This window comes from Anguilla anguilla, chromosome 16 (genome assembly GCF_013347855.1).
Source record: "Anguilla anguilla isolate fAngAng1 chromosome 16, fAngAng1.pri, whole genome shotgun sequence".
Classification (NCBI taxonomy): Eukaryota; Metazoa; Chordata; class Actinopteri; order Anguilliformes; family Anguillidae; genus Anguilla; species Anguilla anguilla.
In genome coordinates this window covers 28,965,436-28,992,051 of record NC_049216.1, presented here as the reverse complement: position 1 = coordinate 28,992,051, position 26,616 = coordinate 28,965,436, and the positions used below count along the sequence as shown (strand labels likewise).

Sequence of the window (26,616 nt, the reverse complement as noted above, 5' to 3'; positions counted from 1 at the left end):
TTATGTCTAACCTCGGAGAAATAAATGACATCTGCAAACACCAAGACCAGTAAAGCCAAGCCAGGGGCCGTCTGAACGTGTTTACAGGCTGCTTTTATTGGCCTTTTCAGAGAGAGAGAGAGAGAGAGAGACACGGGGGGGGGGGCAGTGAGACAAGGGGGGGAGAGACAGAGATAAACAGAGAGAGAGAGAGAGGGAGTGGGAGAGACAGAAACAGAGAGAGAGGGACAGAGAGAGAGGGGGGGAAGGAGAGAGGGAGAGAGAGACAGCGAGGGATACAGAGAAGGGGGGGGGGGGAAAAGGGAGACAGAGAGAGAGAGAGAGAGAGAGAGAGACGGGGGGAGGAGAGAGGGAGACAGAGAGAGACAGCAAGAGAGGGAGAGGGGGGGGGAGGAGAGAGGGAGAGAGAGAGGGAGGGAGAGAGAGAGGGAGCTGGGCTGTTTCCCACTGTGCAGAGCGCGGTGTCTGGGCTCCCAGTCTAATGAGGGCTGAGTGTTCTGCTTCCTGTTCCTTCCTGAGGAGAGCGGCTCTGCAGGCTCGGGGACGGCCAACTGCTAATCAGTGGCAAATCTGGGCCTGGCCCTGCCAGGCAGCCGCGGCTCGCCCATTCAGCCCCTTCTGAGGGAATACGCCACGGCGTCTTTCACCAACGCTGCCCGTCATTCCTCCCTCCCCCCCCCCCTCCCTTTCTCTCCATCTCTCCTGCCGGCATTGCCTGCTCTCTATCTCTCCCGTCCTCTTGTTCTCATTCTCTTCCTCTCCCTCTCTCCCTCTCTCCCTCCCTCTCTCTCTCTCTCTGCTCCCCAACACCCTGCCTGCCTGCCTGCCTTCTACATTAATGGTTCAAGAGCCATTACTAATCACAGCTCTGATGCTTCCTGCAGTCCCCTAATTACCCGTCCCCATCCCCTGGCTGTCCTTCCACTTTGTAGATGTGGGCTGCCGCTGCCGGCGCTCTAATTACCGGCTAATAGCCCGGCTCGTTCCTGAGCCCCGGCCCCGGTCGCGCCGCGGGGGGGGGGGAAGGTAAGGGATAGGGGTTAATTACGCCCCGGGAGGGGGGCGGTGGGGGGCCGGGTCGCCGCACGGCGGGGCGAAACCTCTGACGTTTCGCCCTCCGAGGCAGGTGGACCGCGCGGTCCCGTCCCGCCCCCCTCCTCCCCCTCCTCCTCCTCCTCGGCCGAAAAGGTGACTCCCGGCGGTTTCCATAGCCACCGGGCCCGGCGGGCACACCCGCGGACTGGCGGGGGGGGGGGGGGGGGGTGGGGGGGAGGGGGGGTTTCTACGCGGCGGCGCTGTTTCTTCGCGCTCGTGGGGAAAGGCAGGTCCCGGGCGTCAGAGACGGAGACAGACGCGGCTCTGCGTGAAAGCATCAGCGCCGCCTTGGCTTTGACAAAGAGAAAAAACGAACACAGCACCCGCACGCGCACCCGCACGCGTGGGGCTCGCCCGCCACCGGCCTAATCAGAGCGCCGCTCTCTGCTAGAGCCCACATCTGCCGTGTTTTACACAACAGCCCGCTCGCCTCGTTCTCTCTCTCACACACACACACACACACACACACACACACAGGCGCACACACACACACAGGCGCACACACACAAACACATACACACACACACGCACACACACACCTTATGACATTCAGCTGATACAGCAGTAGCTCTCTCTGTCTGTTTATAATAAAGCCATTGTCTCCAGGCTGCCTTATTTACTGACATTTCGGAGATTTCTGCACCCCTCTCCGACAGTCCTGCCAAACAAACGGGGGGGATCGTACGTAAAATCAGACGGGGGCCGTCAGAGAGTGACACAGAAGGCTGAGCTCCAGCCTGCACGTAGCCCCTCCCACCCCACAAGCTCCGCCCCCCCGCTTAGCCGGGGCTGAGGCTAACCGTGAGGCGCTAGGGTGTGTACCAGCCCACAGACACGCACACCACCGCCATCGTGATCGTTTGTGGCTCCTTACTTTCCGACGTCACACCAAAAAGGAGGACGTGTGGTACGGGCAAGGAAAGGGGGGGGGGGGGGCGGAGGTTAGGGCGTGGGGGTTAACTGCTGAAAGAGTAGCCTTCCAGAGCTCAGATTTGGCCCAGAGCGGAATGTGCACATAACGCATGACCCAACAGCCCTGGGGGGCAAAGCCAGCAGAGACGCACATGCCCCCCCACCCCCCTGCCGTTCCCTTCCCCACCAAACTGACTCTACAGAGATCAGGCTCTCACACTTTCCTTCAGAAAACATCCAGAGGGAGAGCCAAGATAAAACACCCAGCAATTTCGATCATTCAGTGCGTCCAGCGGAGCGAGATCAGCCACCGAACACGGCCGGCGGGTAATTATCTTTAACCAGCAGCGAGCGACACGAAAACCGCCACCCACCGTCCTTATTTTTACCCGTCCTGCCATTTGGAAACCACGAGACAAATCAATACGCTAAAAAAAAAAAAAGGTGATGGCGTGTGGGATATTTCTGTTTTCCGCCGTTCGCGATGACCGCGGGGCAGTCTCTGGCAGGTCGTGCGTGAGGTCGCCGGTGTGCGGCCTCTGGTCCAGGCGCTACCCGCGCGTCGTCTGACAAACGGTAAACGGCCCTGCGGGGCCCCGGGGCCGGGTGTTTCAACGCTACGCTCCTGTCCCGCGGCCCTGACTCCCTGCTCCCCGGAGTTCCTCTTCCAGGGATAAAGCGCTTTATCTCGCCCGCGCGTTTCTGCGGCAACAGGGCGGCGCGGTGGCGGTGCTGGGGGCGCTCGCAGATAACAAGGGGGGCGCTCGGAGAAGTCTGCGAAGCCGCTTGTCGTCGAAGCGCATTTTTGGGAAAAACCTCTGCGCCGGACGGGCGGGCCGACCTGCGTCTGCCCTGCGCTCCGGCGGTTTGCAGGCGGGAAGCGCGGATCGGTGTTGCCGTGGCGATGCGCGCTCAGGAGCAGCTCCCTGTGAGAGCAGCGGAGGCCTCGTCGCTCGTTCCTCCCGGCGGCCATTTTCTCACCTTCAGACCTCAGGAGGGAGGGAGGGAGGCCCCCAGCCACACGGCCTGCATCTCGCCATGGGGGCCCTGTTCAAAGAGCCGGGGGGGGGGGGGGGGGGGCGGTCCTGGCCCACCCCCCAGCCAGCACACGCGGGCCAGACCAACACAGGGGCACACCGGGAGCGCTGGCTCCGCCAAATCACCGTCCTTATCTCTCAAAGAGACAAAGCCGCTTAGCAAAAAAAACAGAGGTGAGGCGACAGCACGAAACACGCCAGGCGCCAACACGCACACGAGCCCAACGCAGTCCCCCTCAGGGACCAAACCCAGCAGCGCAGCTCACCGCGAGACGCGAGACCGTCGGTCTCTCCCTCCTCATGAGACTCGTCTCAGGGAAAGGAGGAAAAAAAAACAAAAAAGAAACAAAACGGGAAAAATTATTTACAGGCCAGAAACGAGAGCAGCTACCCCGTGCAACTCGCAGCCAAATCTTCAGCCGTGATTGAGAGGCCTTATAATCGAGAGTCATTAAGACGGTAAAAGGTTTTCGTAATGGTTATGGCCTGCTTGGCCTTCTGCGAGACGTGCACTGTGTAGCAGCAATAAACGCCGAAGGTACTTCTGTGTAAAACAGGCCAAGCAGAATTAAGAGTGAATGGACTGTTTGCCCCGGGGGTGGACCCAGGCCTCCATTACGGCCCGCCGTCGCTGGCTCATCTCAACCTGTTACATTAGCCCTGCCAATTCAATCACCCGCTCGCGCGAGGGGCGAGGCCGGCCCGCACCGTCCCCCTCCGAGGCACCGGCGTAACCGCATTTGTTACCAAAATAAATTAGCGGCGGGCCGCCGGACAGTTCGGCGCTCGCCCCGACACAAAATGGAGGCTTCCCCTCATCCGATTTCCTTTATTAACGGGTTTCATCGGGGAAACCGCGTACGCTTAACCTCGTTTAACGACGCATGTGACATCTTCAGCCAAAGATCGTCGGCGGTGATGAAATTACGGGCTTTATCATTTTTGCTCCGAGCAAACATATTACTCCAAACCAGCTGCGCGGAAGCGCTGCAATGCAACATGGGAAAGGCAAACAAGCGAGAGGAGGAAAAGCTACAGCGTGTGCCTGGAATCTCTGGACCTTCAGAGGAAATGCACTAAAGGCAACAAAAACCTCCCACTATAATTTAGATCATTTCCACTGCAGGACTAATCCAGGATTCAGCCTGAAACTAAAGAAGGAGACAATGATTTTAATTGTTATGAGAAGCAATGACATCACTGGATTAGAAGGTCGGTCTTATTTCTGTAATGTGTGTCACAAGGTGCAGCCCTGAAATTGTTCCCTTTTAAGTTACCTGATTTCTTTCCACCTAATTTTATGTTCACTCACCTGGGTGTCAGACTGCTGGCTAAGATCAGTCTTTCAGGCTAAATATGGGAATAGCCCAGAATTTTAATGTAGTGTTTCAAACAGCACACATTACCAGGAGAACATTCATTCCCATAACAGCTCCTATGAATTCTCAACCTTTTTGAATTTCTATTACCATTTTATATTTCAAAAGAGTAATAAAGTACACCAAGAATGCATTTACCCCAAAAGGCAGATTTTAGCTATTGAAATGGCACCACACTAGCATTTAGACCAAAATTTCAATTCCATTCAAAGTTATCAACCGCCCTCCAGTTCAGTACTTTAACTCCAAGTCACTATGCAATCTCAGGAATCAAATCAGCTAATTTTATACTTTAACACAGCAAAAGAGAAAGGCCCTCCCTCTCTCTCTCTCACACACTTACACAAACACGCACACGCACAACCAGTCTGCATTATTTACTTCCTGTTCTCTTCTTCAGTGGTGTTTTAAGGCGGCACACAACCACTTCCTGTTCTCGGTTTTGTATTCATGGTGACTATACAGACTCGTTTTCAGGGACCTCAGTTTGAGGCCAGCCCTGCACAGTTCTAGAAACCCTCATAGTATGCATGAGCCTCCTCTGTCACCCCCATCCAGATATATAAATACCAGGAGATATGCACGGCGCCTACTCTGAACCGATGCCTGTGAACAAGCAGAGGACCAAAGTCGGCTTTGCTGGACGAACTTCCTGTCAAAATGTGAGACAAGTCCAGAGCGCTCCTCAGCGCTACCTCGGAAACCGCACCAGGCTGGTGTGATTCGTGGCACGGTCTGAGTCTATACACGAACAATTCGGTGAGAATACACTGCTCCACGGCCCTGAGTTCTCCACACGAGCATTTCTCACAGCTCCTAAAGCCCCTTTTCTGGCGGTAAGACTGAAAAAAAGGTGAACACGGTCTGGAGTCAAAAGCAGCATGACGTCGCATAGTACAACTGCATTAGCCTTGCCCACACCCACATACAGCACTGTAGCCCTTTACATTATGTTGAATGAGAAGCAACCACGACAACAGCGCACTCCTGAAAACTAAAGTCGCTCCTTCAAAAAAGTCTGACTCCATATCATTTTCCATCTTTGCCAGGTTCTTTTCTGTAATCAGCGATGGTGGTTTGCTACGTTCTGCTCTCAACGCATCAATCCTCACAAATTTTCTACGGTCAAGTCAAAGGAAGCAAAGTGGTTATGCAGTTAGACCAGCTTAAAGCTAGCAGGCTTAACTGCCACAACTAAAGGAAAACTACATAAGGGAAAAACCCACCATAAACCTGAACGAAGTACATCATGCATAGTCCAGCTCAGCAGAGGGAAAGGTCTACGTGATTCCTCCCTTCACAGCAAAACCCAATAATATGACATTACATCACAGCTCACTGAACAGGTCTGTGGAACCATACTTAACCTAGACTTTCCTGTTTCTTCTTCCAGACCAGTAACATCTTAACAGTGAAACATAATGTGCAACTGCGGTCAAACCAAAGTACTCTGCATGACCAAAAGCAGGCCCTCATCTTTGTCCCTGGCTGTTCTAGCCAGAGGAGTACATTGGCAAACGGGTGCTTTTGTAAATGGCTTTTAAACACACTTGCCACCAAATACATATGCAAAAAACTGCACTAAATTAATTTGTGGTTTTCATTTAAAAGACTGGTAGACCACATAATTACAACAAAGAAAGCTAATACAGTCATTCAAAGTACATGATTCCCTTCCTGGAGAAAAACCTGTTCTGTGCAGGTTAAAAAGGCCAAAGGATGTTGTTTTAATGTTAGTCAAATCTCTGACTCTGGACAAAATCCAAGAAAACCTGTTTAATGTGGAAAAACTTGATGAGCCACAAGAACGAGAAAGCATCCTCAAGAAATAATATTTTTAAAATGACATAGAAGTTACAATTGTGGTCGAGGTGGAAACACCTTTTCATAAACTATTTCAAAGCAGTAGGCTATCCTCTAAATAAAGATTTAGCCTAGCGATAAGTCTTCAAAAAAAGAAAGTCAATTCGAAGACATGATGGAACCTCAATTCAAAACGATCTGTTGAGCTTTTTTGTTGTGATAAGGAAATACTTTGCATCTCCTCTTATACAGCTGATATATCTAGATCGGAACTATTCCTAGACAGCAACATATTACAAAAATATTTTGTGTATAGGTGGTAGCTTTCTGCTAATAATGTAAGACATGGAATATGCATTTTTAATATATATTTACAGGAATGAACAAACACTAAATTCGGCACCCAATCCCCTAAACGTCACATACTGCCTAGTCCTATAGCCAATATTAATATTAATATTAATCATCACAATTTTTCGTGTATAGTCGCTTTTCAGCCAATTCTGTGAAGTCGCTGACTTGCGTTATCAGGATATGGCAAACAAATGACCCGATTCTCTCGGCTTGAGATAACCTTAATAAACACCGGCGTGCGGGCCCGCGCTGCCTTTGCATTTGCACGGGCTTTAGTGTGTTTGCAAAAGACCACAGTGAAAAGTGTACTTTGTAACCCAGACACAAGCAGCTGCTCCGTACTTGTAACGAGGGCAATGGCGACTGATACACTACTACAACGGTAGGCACATGGGAAGCGATTTGAAACTCCACCTGCCGTCTGTGTACACAACACGAGCTTTGCCTTGCCCAGTAAAGTAAACTTCAATAGGAGGTTTCGGCTGCACGCTAAGGAACCAATGTCATTGATAAAGATCAGCAACCAGTTAGCAGGCTACGCCACTTTAGGAGACGTTAATTTTTGAACTGCGTTCATCGGAGAACACACATTATATTTAAAGTAGGCTACGAAGCAAAAACGATACGGACAACCAACGATAACATTAGCTACACCACAGCTAATTAGGCTACACAATGCTATAGTCCGTTCGCCTTGCTACATTAGCCACACACATAACCAATCTTAACCTCTATCAGACCCGACTAATTCCCATTTCGCTTCAAAACATAGTCTATATCAAAACTTCTTATTGAGCAGACCAACAGAAGTAGCCTAACATGACATTGCTGTTTAACTTTGAGATATGTCTGAAGGACCGATTCGTTTGCTTGGCAAGGACCAGCCAGCGTTAATGCAATAAATACAGAAGCAACATTTTTATTCAAAAGGGGTAGGCTACGTGAATTCGCCTACCATTGTATTCTGCGATCGACTTAAACCGTCGTTTAAAATACAGCATGTGCTTTCGCTCACAATCGCCGTACTCTAAGAATAGAACGTTATCGTACTTTCCTTGTTATTCGGATTAGCCTACCTATGATCTCTTGTTTGAAACGCTTTTGTTTTCTCCCGGTCACAAGGAAAGCTAATCTACACACCAACAGTGCTGAAAACGAAACATCACGGATATGCCAACTAACACCGCGTCAAACACACTGGTTCCATAAATACGAACTAGGCTATTTCCCATTTTCAATTTGTTAATCTATTCGCTAACTTAAAAAGTTACGAGATTCTCTTTGGTGAAACAGGGTAGATTTCCGCGATAGACTTATTTGAACGACAATCTCCGTGGTCATAAACAATGCAGGCGAAGCGTAGCGGCAGCACGAACAGAACACGGTCGGGGAGCAGCGACTCGATGTCTGTCGACTGATTCCGCGACAAAGTAACAACTTCTTCAGAGACAATATAACTTGATGTTCTCACCCTATAAGCAAGGAAACGGCCTTACGCTTTATTGGCGTAAATGTTCTCAACAACATATACGATAAGATAACATCGCTACTCACCGCAAAACAAAAATAATATCCTAGTAGTTTATAATCAATCCCGGTACAGACATATATCCATTGCCTGGTCGTTCCGTCGTGCAGACTTTGTTGTTAAGAGAATCTCCAGAGCCAGGCCACACTGGAGCCGGCTGCCCTGCTAAGAGGTGGGGCTTCGTGCCTAAAGGGGACGGAAAAGCAGGCACCTGCTCGACTGACACGCCTCTAGTGGGACGTTCCCACATTGTTACCGAGCCATGAATCAGAAAGAAGGTCCAATGTTTGATTCGGGAGATGACGGAATTGAATATGCGCAAACAGGGGAGGGAAACGCTTTCCTACTATGTTGCTTCCGTTATTACACATGTTATTAAATAGCCTACGGTTTGCATCATTTGTGCGTAAACATGCTGCTGAGTTTTGTCCTGGGTTAGAAAACGAAACTTATCTTGCGAAAAGAATGTAACATAAAATATTTTTATACAGTATATAGGCTACATGCATAGCCTATATCATTGGCAGATAAATCAAGCATAAGTGCACTGCTTTATTTGAAAACGTATATTTTCAGATAGATTTGTATTTCTACAAGAAATAATGAGTTTAAGTTAAACGGGACATTCTAGAATTCCTTTAGGATAAATGTGTGCTATGACCACCGTTTACTTAAAATATTCATCATTCCGCGTAAAATATTCGTTTTAAAAGCATTTGTGTTAAAAAATTAAAAATAAATGTTAAATCGCAAACTCGAGGTAAGGCAACACACAGACCACTCAAGTGTGAAATGTGACTAAATCCAGTAATAGCCTATTGAATGGTAGCTGACGCCACTTGCGTTAGTAACAGCAAAAGGACTTCCTCGGTAGCAAAAACGAGCATTGAATTTCATTTAAATAACACAACAGCACTCGCGGGTGAAAAAGGATACCCTGAAATTTACTTAATAGACCACTAGGGGCCAGCCACCAACCAAGCGCACAGTTTACAGGAAACCCGACCGGCAGAGAAAGACTGACGGCAGGCTCCAGTCTCTGTCAATGGCTACTGTGTTAGGCACTATAAAACCAGATGCATCCAGTTGTAATGCTTGAATTACCCAGCGTGACATTCTCTGTATTCCTATAGGCCGCCATTTCCAAAATTAATCCATTATTCCACTTCACAGACTCTACCGCGTGTGCGTGTATGTATTTGTTTTTGTATAAACACACGCACACGCGCGCGCGCACACACACACACACACACACACACACGCTTTACATTCAAGGCAGGAGGAGTTTAATGAAGTTCAACACGAAAATTTAACACGCTCCTGTCAAAGCCCCTGCTCAAGGCCAAATGTGTACAAACGCTGAATTTTAAGATAATCTAAAATGCTGTCTTTTATCAGTATACAAGAACACACACACACACACACACACACTCACACACTCACACACTCACTCTCTCTCTCTCTCTCTCTCACACGCACGTTTGGTTTGTGGTAAGGCCACGTTTATGTTATTAACATCAAGCAATCACAGGAGCTGCATCTTCAGCGTGTCTAGTAATAATTAGTAAAACATATATTAGTATTGCTATAACAGCCGCGAGTGCGACAGAACTGCAGCGTTAGGAAGGCAATTAAGCACAAGAGCCTGCAGTTTCTGCCCACGAGCCATCTCAGGGTCCCCAGCGCTGGAAACCCTCACTTGCCTGCGTTTACAGTCTTTAACGTTGGCTATATTTTTCTATGGTGTGCTTGTTTATTCATTTAAAGAGCTATGATGAGACAGGAGAGAACACAGTAACTATATATATATATATATATATATATATATATATATATATAATCACAAAGATTTACCTGTACAATTATACATCATCAGATACGTTAGAAGTGACAGTCTGAGCTTCCATTCTGATAAAGGATATGACAGTGTACTGATAGAGAGATATCTACCTATGTATGTGAAACACAGTACAAATGTCAAACTGGTTTTCCAGTTTAAACAATTAAGGTAAAAAGGAAACCCTTATTTAGGACAACGGACAAAAATACACTCCGTGGCGTCCAGCGGATTAAATGTCTAAATGGCCCGGCTTCCTGTTTGCAAAATATGTCAGGCCCATAAGTAGGTGTAAGGCTGCTGAAATAGCAACAGCAATTACCAGGAGACCGGGCATTAGATGCTTGTATACAGAAAAGATTTATTGTTGCTTTCAAGTAAGTGCAAGGTAATGGGGAACTATAATAAATCAATTAGAGCTGCAATTCTAGAGGTGGTCCTAAACATCCATAACATCTTAAAACTCCAGCACGATGACGGCGTAAATTTCCTTCGCGCGTAAACGCAAAACCACTCTAACACTCCAATGTCGCCTAAATGTCAATATATTTTACGTGCACTTCATGGAAATGAACCACCTTTGTTGGCCTGAGTGCTACGTCCAGTGTGTCACATGTACAGGTCACATTCACTGTGGGCTTTTAATCTATATAAAATATAAAATATTTCCTGAATGTCTTTTTGATCAGACCAAAAATTTGCTTTAAAGATTTCAGATTTGTTGCTAATTAGTAAGCAAGATATTAAGTAGGCATTCTCTATGTAGACATTTATAAACACACATTTTTTAAAAAAAGGTTCAACTGAATATATCCAGTTTTCGTTTATGCGCATTCTAAAATGATCAAATTATCAAGTGCATGTTGCTTTCCTGCAGCTCCTGTTGAAGATATTGGAATTGTTTTTTAGCTGGAAGCCATGAGAGATTGCCTATCACCTTGGTAGACTGTAGATAACCTTGCTGTGAACCTGCTATGAGACGTATTCTAAAATTTCATTTTAATTGCTTCGCATTTCCATCCAAGACACCCCCTCCTTTTCACCGAAATGGACGTTCGGGCTTTTTAGCAGGAAAATAAATGTAGGTGGGACTTGTTTTTGCTAATACTTTTGGGGGAGCTTGCATCTTTCCATCTGCCTGACCTTGCCTTGCCTCAGACATTGTTTAGAAAGGAAGAGAGGAAGTTGAAGAAGCGCTTCTGCCTATCAGAATATGTCACTGGCTGTCGAGCTCCCCCGCCCGCAAAAAAAAACACCAGCGAATGTGTGCACTGCTGACGTCGGCCGGGCCGTCCATCTGAGAACAAAGCCGTCCGCGGCCGCAGACACACGGCACTGCAGGTGAAACGCGCTGCATAAAACTGAAAAATGAGGGTGAAGTCACGCTCTCCGTCTAATCCCCGGTCTGCCTGCTGCCATTGAAGATACCCCGAGATGACTTTCTGGAGGGCTTGTGTAAATCGCACATTTCCGAAGGCAGAAAGACCCACAAAGCAAACTGCTGGCATCGTGTGAGCACAAAACCAGAATTAATAATCTTTTTTTATTTTTATTTTTTACTGGTATTTTATTTTATATGTTAAGAAAGCAATGGAGCCTGATATGTGTTGTTGCAGAAATGTTTTGCGTCTTGCATGCCCATTGGGAAAAAATAAATAAATATAATACTGATCTATCTTGACTATATAGGCTACGTGAACAACCAAATTTGCTATGACAGGTTGTACAGAAATGCACACCCGAAAATGCAATTCTGAAAAGAAAGATGAAATGGTGCACCCAGCCGTAAACATTAAACCTAAGTAACATGGAATTCCAGCTTTAAGATTTGCCCGGGAGATTTTAAATAAAACATGGTTCTCGTAGATATTTTTAGCATTAATAATTTGTTTGTGGATAACTTGGGTCCTTCCCTGACCTTGGTTCAAGGCTTGTTGTGTGATGCAGGCTTGAGGGCGTTATGATCAAAAAATTCACATACCCTCTTTTTTTTGTCAGTAGACCTCACAGTTCATTGTAGGCCTTGGGCATCCTTGCCTTGATTTAATGAAGAAACTTAAACTACAAGGAGCTTTCCATGGCATACATTGATGTTAAATTCAGTGCAATATATCACCCACAGGAGACAAGCATTTCTTTTTTCATGTTGTGAAGGGCACGCATACATAAACGAATGAACAAATAAGTAAATAAAGAACCGAATCCATATATGAATGAATAAAAGCCCTGTCTGTGATACAACCTGGGGCTTAATAAAGCTTTTACATCTTGACCCGGTTCACTTTTCCTCTGGCCTCTCTCCTTGGGCCTCTTGCCCTCTTGTCTCTCATCCAGCTGCACCCCCCCACCCCAATCAGTTAACAGCTGTTTTGCATACATTTTGAATTCTAATTGCCTTGTTTTTTCTTCATCCTCTGCTTTCTCCTCCTCCCTCTGTGCCCGCCCACCTCTCACCCTCTCCTTCCCTATGCACCACACTGCTGTAAGGTGGGGGGGGGGGGGGGGGTGGGGGGGGGTGAGGGGAGAGGGTAGGGAGGGGGTGTGACAGCATGCATGCTTTTCTATTTTTTTTCCCTCCTGTGTGTGTGAAAAGAATGCCTCCTTCACCTTCTATTAGAAATCCCTTCAGCGTTGAAAGGCACACAGTTCAGGGCCCCTCTCCCCCCCCCCCGCCCCCCCATTCCTTCCCCTCTTTGTACGAGCGACAAGTATCAAACCTTTCAGCTCCTTCTGAAGGAGACACATGAAAAAAAAAGAGAAGAAAAGAGTTCCAACTCCCCCCCCCCCCCCTTCCCCCCCCTCTCCTCCAGGCCCCGGATTCCCCCCGCGTCCCACCTCCTGCACCTATCATGATGTGAACCAGCGGTCTCTCAATGCCCGTGTTGATCCCTGCTGCCGCGTCGCCATGGGCAGGGACGTGTAAGAAAGCCGACAACAAAAGAGCTGGGCACTCGGGCGCTCTGGGGGGGGGGGGGGGGGGGGGTGTTTGGGGGGGCGCGGCCGCCACCTCGCCTCAAGCGCCGTTATTAAATTAAGGCCGGGGTAAAGAAAGGCAATTAGAATGCAAAATGTATGCAAAAGGGAGGGGGTGGGGGACTGGGGGGCTGTTAAGTGACTGCTGAGGCCAGCACGGTGTTGAGGAGATGCCTTCACCGGGCCCGGTCCCGGGGGCGGAGAGAGAGAGAGAGAGAGAGGGAGAGAGGGAGGAGGTTCACGCTCCGCGTCTCACGTGTTGCTAGCGCATAAATTAGCCGATTTAAAGATGACTTTTAAAAGGCGTTAAAAGGGCAGCCTGTGGCTGAGCAGCAGATAGCCAGCGCAGCTCACGCCTCGTCCCGTCAAAATGGAGGGGGGCCTCGCAAAGAAAAGGGACTAAACGCTGAACCTACATTCAGGAAGAAAAGTGCCGTTTTTGTTTGTTGTCGCCCAAACTCAATAATAAAAAGGAGCAGCGGGGATCTGTGTACGCTGAAAAGATTTCAATGGCAATTTAAATATTTAAATATATTTTATATTCTAAATTATTTTTTTACAAAACATTATTTGAAAGCTCTCGGTTTGGGTTGCGCAAGCACAGTGGTCGACATCTGGAAAAAAAAAAAAACAAATCTGCCAGTGTTTTTGTTTACCATTGTTAAGCCTTTGAAAGGTTCATATTCAGTGATCACCCGCAGTTGTATTCCATGTACGGAGATGAGTCATTATGCAGAATGTTCTTTTTTTTGGATACCATTTTCTTTTCTATTTAATCTATTTTCACAAGCACTCAAGTAGACATTCAATAACAGAAAAACTGTTGAAATCATACATAAATGCAGGGGAAATGTCATCTTTTATGATGAAGTTTCTTAATAACCAGCAAAATGGGCAATTGTGAGGGTGCTCACATCTTGCTCCAAAATGGCCCCACCGGGGAGGAGGTGGCCTTGGCAGAGGTTCGCTTCCTCTGGTACCCCTCCGTCTTCTGATCCGCACAACCAGCGCAGTTATAAATTGCGACCAGCTGGTTTCAGAGGTACTATTTCGGTGCCAAGGGTAATTACTTCATTAGGACGGGGACAGATTCTTAACTGTCGATGACTGGGCGTTAATCCGCGCTCGGGTTCGAGAGCCGTCGTTGGTGCGTTCCCAGCGTTCGCGCTCCAATGTCAGCGCACGTGACTCCCCGCTATTTAAATCCCATCCTGGTAATGCAACGGAAATTTAGAAATGATCTTAGTTCACCTGCTACCCTTCCCAGACAACCCTCTCATTACGCTTTGTTTATCCTCCCCGTTATAGTTATGACCTTATGCTTTCGAAAGGGAAAATGAGAGTACACAAGAGTTCAAAAGATTTCCTAAGAGGTCTTCATCGATCAAAAATGTGTTCGCGAAAATTGCACCAACTAGCAGTGAAATCAAACACAAGGCCATACATGTGAAATGTGCAGCGAGCAGCAGTGTCATATATAGATCCGTCGTGCTTGATGCGACACAAAAGATTGCGCAGCAACGTCTCAATTGCAGCCACTATCTGAAAGGACCAAATGATAAGGTGACTAAGTGTCTTTATTCCATTGCTGTTTGAGTCATTCTCATTGCGGGGGGGGGGGGGGGGGGGGTGAGGGGGGGCTACAGGGACTGGGCCGTGCCGTCATTAACCCCACACGCAGACCCGTCACCCCGGCCAGGGCCAAGCACAGCTGCTGGAGAGGCCCTGTATTCCCAAAAGCAGGGGACATCAAAGCCACTCCATCCCTATTTATGAAACGGGGGGGGGGGGGGGGGCGGCCGGAGGGATACACGGACACTCCGCCTTTTGTCATCTTTAATTGAGCGCCGCAATATGGATTCCTTGCTTGTTTTGATGTTCTCCTTTCACCCCGGCGTGCAGAGAGAGAGAGAGAGAGAGAGGCTTTCAGGTTGTAACGAACGAGGTTAATAAATGTAATCCTTTTCCTGCCCCCCCGCCCCCCCCCCCCCCCCCTCCCCGGCCGCATCCTCTGTGCCGTTTACACGCGCCTGCGAGCGACAGCAGGCCTCGCCACGGCAACAGAGAGCGGCGCTCGCGGGGCCGAGCCGCTGCGGCGGGGTGTGATTTATGGGCCCGTCCCCTGCCCCCGACACACTCACAGCGCCCGTCCCACGGGAGCCGGGGCGACCTCTGTGATCTCCTCTCTCACGCCGTCCTCTCAGGGGTCCGCGGACGTGCATCCCATCAGTCCTGGGGCCAGAGGAGCCAGAGGGACGACATCACGCAGAGGCTAAATTACCTGCACTGTCTCCCTCCAGGACCGGTAGTGCAGTTAGCGTTTTCTAGAACACTAAAAGGTCAAGGGTCAGACTTCACAGAGGCCGACTCGGAGGGCAGTGACACGCTTGTATCCTTTTAAGATCGTTATGTATGCACAGTTCCCCTTCACCTTCCAGAAAAGCTCCAGTCATACAGACAGGACACCCTTTTTGCAGGAAACGTGCACATAATCAAAAATCTCAATTATTCCCTACTTGGACTACTAAACTCAGAGAGGCTACTTCAATGTGTATATATATATATTTTTTTTTTACTTCTCTCTGGCTCCTGGATCCATCCTTAATGCTTCGCTGAGGTGTCCCCAGTCTAGCTCTCCGTTCTCCGCGCCGCGCCGCGTCTCACCAGAGGCAGAAAAACACCTCCTGCACCGCCGCGAACAGATGGCCACGGATAAGTGAGTGCTTCGATGGAGAGACACGCCAGAAACACAAGGCCCGGGCCTTATTGATATTTTCCATTAACAGCAGCGCGGTGAGATAATGGCTGCTTGTCAAGCAGAGAGTGGAGAGTCCTGTACCCACGCAGGATCTAATCAGCCCTCCCAGGCATGTCTCGGCTGTAGGTGGTGAGCAAAGCCCTCACAGAAAAAAAAAGGCATGTTCGACAAAGGAAGTTGCTCAAAGTCAAGATGTAGGTTGGATAAGAAATAAAAAATCTGGAAAAGGCAAACATATGTAGCACGCATAGAATTAATGGCAGCAAGTGACCAATGAAAACGGAAGATTCTTCTTTGTACAAGAGTCGAGCCAATGAAAGCGCAGGGAAAAAAAACAAATTTATCTTTTTTTTTTTAATGCAAGGGGTAGAATTTGAGGGGATTATGTCGGAGCGATTCGATAATCCGTGTAGTATTTACTGTTCATGCCTCCAAATATCTTTTCCATCTCATCACCATATGTCCCCACAGCCGGCCTTCAAAAGCCCTGGAGAGTAGAGGCAACGGCCACAGCAAGGAGGGGGCATCAGAACCAGCCTCTTACACAGCACCCTCTACCGCCATAGTCTAAATCAAGAGGTGTGTTAAGACGCTTAAAAAATAAAGACTCTAATCTCACTCTAAAATGGATTTATATTCACTGGTAAGATTCAGTAGCCTCCTGCTCCAGGGTCTCGCCCGGCATATTAATGTCCCTGTGAACTCTGGATGGGAAACAGATGATCCCGCACAGACTGACATCTGTATTGAAGCTTTTTTTTTTTTTTAAATACAAAAAGAAAAACAAAAAAAACAAAAAAACGAAAAAACAAAAATCAAGCCCCCCAAAAAAAAAAAAACGCACTTTGTCTTCGCTGCGTCCCGTAGCCGCGCTCCGCGCACGCTGTGCTTCCAGCCATCAGTTAGCGGCCGGGGTGACAGCGCGGCCTTTCTGCCGTCCGTCGGCCCCGCTGCGTCCGCATTCACCCTGTCACCTGCGCCGCGAGCGGCCCGCCCGCCCCGCCCGCTCCCAGGGCCCCCCTGTCCTTTCGCGGGCCCTGATTTGCCACGGACGGGCGGCGGGCCGCTTTCTCGCCCGCATAAACAAAACAGTGTTACAAAGGCGGCTTTCAGCCCTTTCACGGGTCGCCTCTCTCTCTCTCTCGGTGTGAACCCGTCGCTCGGTGGCTCTCCCTCTCTCTCTCTCTCTCTCTCTCTGTTTCCGCGTCTCCGGACTCAGCTCCCCCCCCCCCCCACTTTTTGTTTAAAAAAAACATTTTAAAAAATAATAATAATAATAATAATTTTTTCTGTACTTTGACCACATGCCGGAGCATTCTCCGAGGCACTTGCTGCTCATCCTCTCTCCTGTGGGCTGCTCATCCTCTCTCCTGTGGGCTGCTCATCCTCTCTCCTGTGGGCTGACCTACCTAAGCTTTATGGCTTAATGCTGTGCTATACAGTAAGAGCTCAAAGGGGGAACATGCACAGAGTCTATTAAGCCCATGCAGCCGTAATAGCTTCAGGAGTTTTAGCATAGCTAAAGCCGGCGACCTGCCCATTAACCTGCTCAATTTTCCTAAGCTCTTTCATCGATCACTCGGACACAGATCATTGATTTGGCAAATGACAGGAAGTTAAGCTGCAGAAGTCTGGGGTTCTGCATTTTTTTCAGCGTACACTGGCAATGCAACCGAAACTCGTGTCATCTCCACGGAAACACACACAGGCAGGTGTGAACATAGGCATGCGAGTATGCGCGAGCACACACACACACATGCATGCACACAGACACGCACACGCATGCACGCACACACACACATTCACGCACAAACGCATGCACGCACACACACACACACACACACGCACACACACACACACACACACGCACACGCATGCACGCACACACACACATTCACGCACAAACGCATGCACGCACACACACACACACACACACGCACACACACACACGCACACACACACACACACACACACGCACACACGCACACACACACGCACGCACACACACACACACGCACGCACACACGCACGCACGCACACACGCACACACACACGCACACACGCATGCACACACACACACGCACACACACACACGCACGCACGCACGCACACACACACACACACACGCACGCACACACACACACACACACACACGCACGCACGCACGCACACACACACCAGTCGGCCGATCGTGTTTACCTAGAATACAGAGGTGTGCAACATACGCGGTGAGCTCAAGGTCCTCATTATTTAAATGTATTCCGCCTTTCAATTACAAAACAATTAAAAATGTACCATCCTCTATTAGAGACAGAGGCAGCTAATCATTACCTGTCAGTTTAAATGTTCACAGAATCGCACTACCATTTCACAGATAAAGGATCCATACACTCCATTTATTATAACGGTTCAGCTGTTTTGATGGTGCCAGTTAACATTATGCTAGGGCTTTATAGTCAATACTTCAAATTATAATTAGCCCCAAACCTCACCAATTCTGAGAAAGAGAAGGCTTTCTCAGAATTGGCGAGAAATTATTAGCAGACCTAGAACATGAACCCATGAAGCATATTTTACTCTAAAAGAAAAGAAGAAAAAAAAAGGGAAAATGACCAGTGAATCAATGGCACTACTTCGAAATAAACTTGGTGAGTGACATGTGTTCATAGATCTTATGTAGAACAATTCAAATATAAACTGGAAACGTGAAAAAAAAAAATAGAGAGAAAAATAGTTAGAAATGCATTTGGATCGTATCACGCTCATATTTCCCACAATCCCGCACCTCATTCCGTTGGAAAGGCAGTGAGGATTTTAACGCTACACAAAGCAGACTGATGTCTCAAGATTACATATCGCCCAAATCTGCGCGGACAACTCTGGCCCAAAAAACCCTTGCTCCTTGAGTGTCCCACTGGGCGGGCCCGTGCCTGTGGGACATCTGATACGGGCTGTGCACAGTGCTCGCCCCCCCCCCCCACGCTTCGGCTAAGCACTTCCAGGACAAATGCGCCAAAGCCCATGTGACCTGCACGCCCGGGCACCGATAAGAGAGAGAGCAGACAAGCCCGATGTAGCGCACCGCGCTACCAGCTACAGGAGAGATGCTCTCACCGGCCACAAAAAGACAGCGCACCCCAGATAGGCATCAGTCTGCTAACCGTCAGCCACGATGGACGCGCGCGTGTGTGTGACACCGGCCGCCGCGAGTCGCCCCGAAGACCCTCGTTTGGGAGGCAAGGACGCGACCGCGACCGGCTCGCTCTTATCGAAAACGCGCGAGGACACGCCGCCGCCGCGGAAAAAAAAAAAAAGAGTCTGTTTGGGACCGCGTCCCGGTCGAGATAAGAAAACAATATTTATCCCCGCTTCAAAATAGCAGATTATTTTCCCCCGCTCCGCCGCCACCGGGCATATGCGTGTCAGCGGAGAAGCAAAAGGGGAGGTGCTCGGCTGGAGTTATTTCATGAAGATATTTTCAAACACCGCTCTCTTGCAAAAAAAAAAAAAAAAAGAAGAAACGTTTTCCGCAAATTTCCAAACACTACCGACACATAGTCATTATCAAAATGGACAGAATCGTTAACCCGTTTCTTTTATTTCAAAGAACACGAAGATTTTATTTATTTATTTTTTTCCCTTCATCCGGCGCTGAGCGAGCTCCCCGGTTACCCCGAGAGTTATGAACAGACGACGGCTTTCATCATGTTTCAGCCGCGACCTTTACCGCCAAAGAAAAGACAAACCAAATCATTTCACTGTGATAAGAAGAGGTGGGGGGGGGGGGGGGGGGGGGAAAGGGGAAGGAAAACTGTGCTTTTCCAGCGTGCTGTGGAGGACCAGAGAGAGGGAGGTCCTACCTGAGGATGAACTGGGAAGCCAAAACAAGGGCACCGCTCTCCAAGATAAACACTCTAATCCTGCTTATTTGCCACCCCCCGCCCCCCTCCTCTGGGCACCACACAGGCAGATTACTGTTTGTTATGGGGGGGATTATTGCTCCTTTGAAATGCAAAAACTGCAGCCATTGTCCCGGAAAGGCCATTACCTCCCCTCTGTTTGGGGAGTGTGTGAAAGACTCACCTGCACCATCTGAGCAGCGGCGGCGGCGGTGGTAACGGCAGGAGCGTCACTCTGGGTGACGGGAACACCCCGAGCAGGCCTCGGGGGCAGGGCTACATCTAGCCAACCAGCCCCCAGCCCCCAGCCCCCAGCCTGCAGCCCCCTTTTTACCACGCAGCTTTACTTCTGTGTGTGTGTCTCTCTTTCTCTCTCTCTCTGTGTGTCACTCTCATTCCGTCTCTCTCTCTGTGTCTCTCTGTCTCTCTCTCTCTCTGTGAAAGGGTGCGTTGCTCGCGTGTGTGTGTGTGTGTGTGTTCCTGTGTCTCTCACTCTGCTGTGTGTGTGCGTGTGTCTCTCTCTCTCTCTCTGAAAGGGTGTGTGTTGCTCACGTGCGTGTGTGTTCCTGTGTCTCACTCTGCTGTGTGTGTATGTGTGTGTGTGTGTGTCTCTCTCTTTCTCTCTCTCTGAAAGGGTGTGTGTTGCTCGCGTGTGTGTGTGTTCCCGCGTGTCTAAATGACAATGGGGGAAAGGGTGACACTGCTTGCTGCTCACACAAAGGAAAGCCTAAAACGGCAGCGCCAGGGCAGCGTACGCCATACGCCAGGCTTTCATGTATAATGACGCACTAAAGCTTAATCACGGGGGTTTAGTCTTCTCGCTGCGTCGCCCACTTGTGGAGCTGCCGCACGCGACAACACGACCGACTTAACTACGCTACTTCATTTCAAATCCTCAGAATAAGACACAGCTCCTTGTTTTGTGCCAGAAAAAAAATGATGTGATTAAGCGACTGATTGTTTTCCCTGCACGACGTCTTTGTTTCTTTGTGTAACGCTTCGTGTGTCTTTGACTCGGTGGCAGTCGCAGATCACAGCTGAGGTGGAGAGGTGGCGGAGTGCAGCGGTAGGTTCATCCCTGGTCATTTTATAATAAGGTGCACACTTCACCGCAAGTGAGGTAGCTAATAAATTTGCACAAAAGCCCTGATGGAATTACGTGCAGCTGGTCCCCCGGTGGCTGTCAGCGAATTCAAAATTAAACCAAGATGGCCGAACAGCCAGCCTTGTTAAAGCCCATTATGAGGCCTAGCCGGCAGCTCATGCCAAACTCTGCTGCGTGAGTTGCAGACCTCCACTGTTAGCTGAGATACGGAATCCTTCCAGCCCACTTACGCTCCCCTAATTCAAGATTCCTTCTCTCAGCCCTGGCTTCCAATAGTCAGGGATGTGTAATGAGTCGCTGGTTATTCTGAATGCTTGCACACTCGCGGAACGTTCATATTTGAAGAAAGGCAGACCTGAGCTCTTATCGCGCCTGGACCTGTGGAAGTCTGTGTGGCTGGCAGGGGGGTCCACAGGGGACACATGGGGCAAAGTAGGACACCCCAGGGCACCCCAACACACTCCAGGGCACCTCACACACCCCAGGGCACCTCACACACTCCAGGGCACCCCACACACCCCAGGGAACCCCACACACCCCAACACACCCCAACACACCCCACACACTCCAGGCCACCCCACACACTGTGCCCACTGGTAGGATAGAGATGTCTTTCATAGGCTTAAGCTATCTGCCGCAGGCCAACAAGCTCTCACCAAATCTCCTGTAGTTAAAAACACACACGGTGTGTATCACAGTAATTACACTGGAAAAATAAAAGCACCCGCACGCTGGTATCTGTTGAGCATCAGCTCTGTTTAATATGGCACCCTGATGCAGAACTAATAAGTTTGAGCCTGTCAAAGATGATCGTTTCCCTTGGTTTCTCCCTCTTCACCATTCATCCTCTGCATATCTTGCCTCCCTCTCTCTCTCTCTCTCCCTCCCTCCCTCCCTCCCAAAGCCTTATTTTCATACCAAGAATTCAGATTTTCTATTCTGTTATATGGAGTGGTCCCAGTAATGAATGGTTAATGTGCCAATTAAAAAACAACACTGCATAGACTCAGGCCACTGGGCACAGCTCCAGTCTCCATCTTTTTATTCTCTCTCCTCTTCAAGCCACACGCGAGAGGGAGGGAGAGAGAGAGAGAGAGAGAGAGAGAGAGGCAGAGAGGGGGAGAGAGAGAGGGAGAGAGACAGAGAGAGGCAGAGAGAGAGAGAGAGAGAATGAGAGAGAGAGGCAGAGACAGAGAGAGCGAGGAAGAATACAGGATGGGAGGCAGACAAGATCATGCCTTCATGAGGTTTATGATTATTCTGCACCAACAAATTAAAAAAAAAAAAAAAGGTCCAGCCCCCTCCTTCCCTCTGCGCCCCCCCCTCCCCTTCCATATTCTCCACACCTCCCAACAGATGGCAGGTATAACAAAGCAGCTTGCTATGGCCAAACCAATTATTTATCTAATTATGATTTACCACTTAACCACATGATCTTTTGCCGAGTTGTGGGCAATTAAAATCAGGGTGATTATGCGGATTATGCAAATCTGGTCAAAAGCGGAATGATTACAATGGAGATCACACACGCGCACATAAGCTGGCCCACACCATCACCATCACCCACCACACCCTTCCACCTATAGATACGTATCAACACAAAGCTCTGGAGGAGAAGGCTACACAGCGTGCGTCTGTGTGGATGAATGCACTGCCCTCCACTTGCGTATGAGAACGTGTGTACATGCACACACGCACACGCGCACACGCGTGTGTACGCTCACGCACGCGTCTGTGTTTGCACGCGCGTGCTAATTCCGTCTATTCGAGCGCGCTTGCTGGCGTACGTGTGTCTGCGTTTGCGGCTGGGAAGAGCAGGGGAGGAGGGTGTATGGGGGGGTGTGGGGTGGTGGGGTGGGGTGGGGGGGGGGGTGTTTGAAGTGGCCACCAAGGGGACACCTGACCTGCTGCAGTGAGCTACTAGCAGGGACATCAATTATCCCTACTTCATCCAGCCTGCCGCTCGGCTGTCAGTGGCTCACACAGTGCCGCAGGGGGAGAGCAGGGGGAGAGCAGGCAGAATGATAACGCATGCAGCGTGGAAAACAGAGAGAGGGAGAGAGGGAGGGGGGAGAGGGGGAGGGGGAGGAGAGAGAGGGGGGGAGAGTGGCAGAGAGGAGGGGGAGACAGAGGAACGAGGAGAGAGAAGGAGAGAGACCAAGAGAGAGAAGGGCGGATGTGGGGGGGGGGGGCGGTTGGGGGGGTGGGAGAGAGAGAGAGAGAGCAAGGGAGTGTGTGTGAGAGAGAGAGAGGGAGTGAGTGAGAGAGAGGGAGAGAGGGAGGGAGGGAGGGAGGGAGGGAGCCAGCCAAGGTTGAGCACAACAAAAGCATCCCCACAGCTGATAAGCCCTTAATGGAGCAGGGCAGCGGCAACAAGAGATGTTAAAAAGGCACTTCAAGTTCAAGCTCATGGTAATGGAGTAATCGCATTGATTTCCATTTAACCGGGCCTCTGATGTTATTTACTGTATTTAACAAAACCAACAAGGTCTCCCCCCAGCTCTGTGTTTAACCAGCAGGGACAGCCATGCCCGACCCCCTCCCTTCTCAACGGCAAACTGCAAAAAGAGACAAACAGATTAGTCCGGCAATTAATATCAGCCACGCAATCCCTGCCCCCTCCTCCTCCACGTCCTCGCAGGGAGTGGACGTCTCTCTCTCTCTCTCTCTCTCTCTCATGCTCTAACTTGCTTCAGAGCCCTACGGGCAAAGCAAACCTTTGCTCTGACTCTCTTCCCGGGCAAGGTCCAAGTCAAAGGTGTAAGCACCATCGTGATTTAGAAAGAAAATTTTTTAGCGCTAATTACACTTTTAATCGCCGAGATATTTCTTCTTGCGGCTGCCCTCTCTTTATCAACCGTGGATGAGATGCTAAAGCCCTTCTGGAGGGCTAGGCTACCGCCGCTACCGAAACAACCCTCGTTTTATGCTCTAAACCAGAGCGCGCCGTGCCGCACCACTTCCATGAAAAAAAAAACTCCAAGAAAAAAAAAGAAAAAAAGATTGGAACAAAGAAAAGGTTGCATTTGATGTTTAATGGGGTTCTACGGTCTAAGAAAATGGAAGAAACCAAAACAAATTAAACGTAATAAGACAATAAAACGTACATATTTGAACCGAAAGGGCAACAAGCAATCTGCTGCCTCAAAAATTATCATTCCGCAGACAAACTGCCATATTAGTGTGGCTGTCACGTCAGCGTTTAGCTTATCACAAAGCTTCATCTTGTCTGAACAGTGGAAATTAGCATGTTTCCCTGGACTGTACAAGCTGCTCAGTAAAAGTCACCCTGCAAGTTCAATGGAGGAAAATGCACATATTGTGAATGTGTATGTGTAAATGTGTGTGTGTGTGTGTGTGTATGTGCAAATGTGTGTGTGTGCATATGTGTAAATGTGTGTGTGTGTGTGCGTGTGTATGAGGGCTGGGGGTCGGGGGCTATGTGTGGAGGCCATTTTTCAGTTTGAACACTACAGCTGCCCGACCTGTACCCCCTGCACTCTGAAAATAACCTTAAGCTCTTTCTCTGTGTTAAGCTATTACAGGGCAGCAAATGTTTCGACAGGACAGAGTGTGTCCTGCTGAGGCAGGCGTCTGTGTCGGCACACACGCGGACGCACACACACACACACACACACAAACACACACACATGCACATACACGCTGGTATACACACGCACAGACACGCGTAGACACACACACACACACGTATACACGCACACACACACACACGTGCAGACACGCGTACACACACACACCCACACGGACGTGCAGACACGCGTACACACACACACACATCCAGGACACTGACGTTCCACACGCCATGGCCAGGTGGCAGGAGAAAGACAGCCTGGAGCCACTCAACAGGCATATAATTGAAACAAGAGCCTCTTTGTGTGTGTGTGCGCGCGTGTGATCGAGTGCGATCATGTGAGTGTGTGTGTCATGCACGCAATTTCTACACATACACATGTGCACTCATTATACGTGAGAATTTATGTATCCGCGTGTGTGTGTGTGTGTGTGTGTGAATTTATATGTGCAAGTGAGAATTGGTATGTGTAAGTGCGTGTGTATGTGTAAATGTGTATATACATGCCTCCAGCTTCAAAACGGTCTCATTTTGCAAAGAGCTCCAACAGGCTGAGGCTGGCATGAGAAATGATACGTTGGATGGAGGGTGTGTGTGTGTGTGTGTGTGTGTGTGTGTATGTGTGCTTGTGTGCGTGTGTGTGTGGTTGTGAGGGGGGGGGGGCGGGGTGGGTCTCTCCACACACAAAAGGGGCCTGGGAAGGTGAAATTGTGGTTAGTTTTCCAGCCTTTCCCATTTGCATTTGAATGGGGAAAATGTTTGTCGGTTTTTGCCATCATTTTTAGAGGTGGTAGGGGGCGGGGGAAAAATTAATCACACTTGACTTTCTCTTCAGAGGAACCACTACGGTTACCTTGAAAATAATAGTGCGCTTATAGTACCCGCCCCCCTAGTATGCTATGTTAAAAAACATTACAGAGGAAACACCGGCATTAACAGTGATGCTACTGCTGATGAGAGCGAGCGCTTCCAAAGCGTTCGCTAATCTCCCCAGTTCAGGTTGGCCGCGCTGCAGGGCCTACAGCCTACTGCCTCAGGGTGCAGAGCAGCAGAAACCAAGCCACCGGGCCTTCTGGGGCCAGGGAGACCTGGTCAAGGCTGATATCAGCACACAGAAATACACGCGGAGAGCAGCCTCGCCGCCGCCGCCGCCGCCGTCCAAGCAGAAGGTGCTTCCCATTAAAGCAGGCGGTGCTCAGCCAAAGCTGGCCCAGCGTAGGCCGACGCCCATACCTGCTGGACAGGAAGCAGAGCTGAAACGGCACCAGAGCCAGCCGTTAAAAATGTTTTTGTTTTTTTTTGCCCATTTCTACAGGGCATGCGGGACTTGCAAGGATAAGTGTCAGAAGAGCAGAGGTGTTTTTTTTTTTTTTTTTACACGGGAAGAAAAGCACAAAAGATATGTTCAGCTCAAGGCTGAGAATGAACCGCGAGCATGGAGGACTAACGTGGGAGACAAACACGATGGCTTCCCGAGTCCGCACCCGACCCGACGTTTCTCCGTCCTCCGCCGCTCGCGTGACAGGGAGCACCGGCAGGTCGCTGGAGAGGGTGTCACTCGACGAGCGTGCACGTGGGCAGACGAGTCTGCGGATTTCAATGGAGCGGATGGCTATTCCTGGTCGGGCTTTCGCACAATGCCACAGGACGGGGCTGGCTGGCAGCCTCATTTGCCTGTCTTTGGAAACATCCATGTTCATGAATGAAAAGGCAGCCCTGGAAATGGGACGGACGAGTCCTACTGTATGTAAAGAAAAGCCTCCAGCTCCATTCAGGCACATCGTTATAGTAACTGCCTTTTTTTTCAAAAAAAAAAAACCCAAATGCTTTGCAGCAAAAGCTTGCTTCTATTTCTAGAATACATCGTCTTGTCGTTTTGAACCCACGTATGGATATTTTTACCGATGTTTTTTTCTCATGTTCACCATCTTGAGTATAAACTATGACACCTGCATGTACTGTACGCTTCTGCTGCTGACTTTATACCAAAAGGCTGAGCGACGTGCAAAGCTGGATGTTATTCTAACATCGCAATGAAGTAAAGTTTGAAACAACAAAGGTGAACACGCTCAGTCTCTGTTTACCTTGATTGCTTACATCATTTTGTATCTAAAGGAAAATGTGATAAGTGAGAGTACATTGCGTTGCCTCTGAAGGATGTTTTTGTTAAAGAACAGCTATGAACACTGAACTGTTTCTTTTAGGCTTACGAGCTCGGTGCCTTGTTTAAATTCCTCGGCGACGCCAATATCTGACAGCGCATCAGTCTCCAACTCCCATTACGTTAAATTACGTTATTTACTTTCTTTGCGAACGCCCGTATCCACGGCAACTTACAACGCTT

At 49.1% G+C, this 26,616-nt stretch overlaps 1 protein-coding gene across 5 annotated transcripts in view; it reads right to left on the bottom strand.

Moving 5' to 3' along the window:
* gse1 (Gse1 coiled-coil protein) overlaps positions 1-26,616 on the bottom strand; it is a 285,225-nt gene that overhangs the window by 50,737 nt on the left and 207,872 nt on the right. Inside the window, exon 1 of one of the 5 annotated variants that reach the window (XM_035395072.1) lies at positions 8,135-8,380. The exons of the other annotated variants lie outside the window; for them this stretch is intronic. The gene's annotated coding sequence lies outside the window, so the exon portion shown is untranslated. Of the gene's footprint in view, positions 1-8,134; positions 8,381-26,616 lie in introns of those variants that run through there. 5 annotated transcript variants of the gene reach the window in all.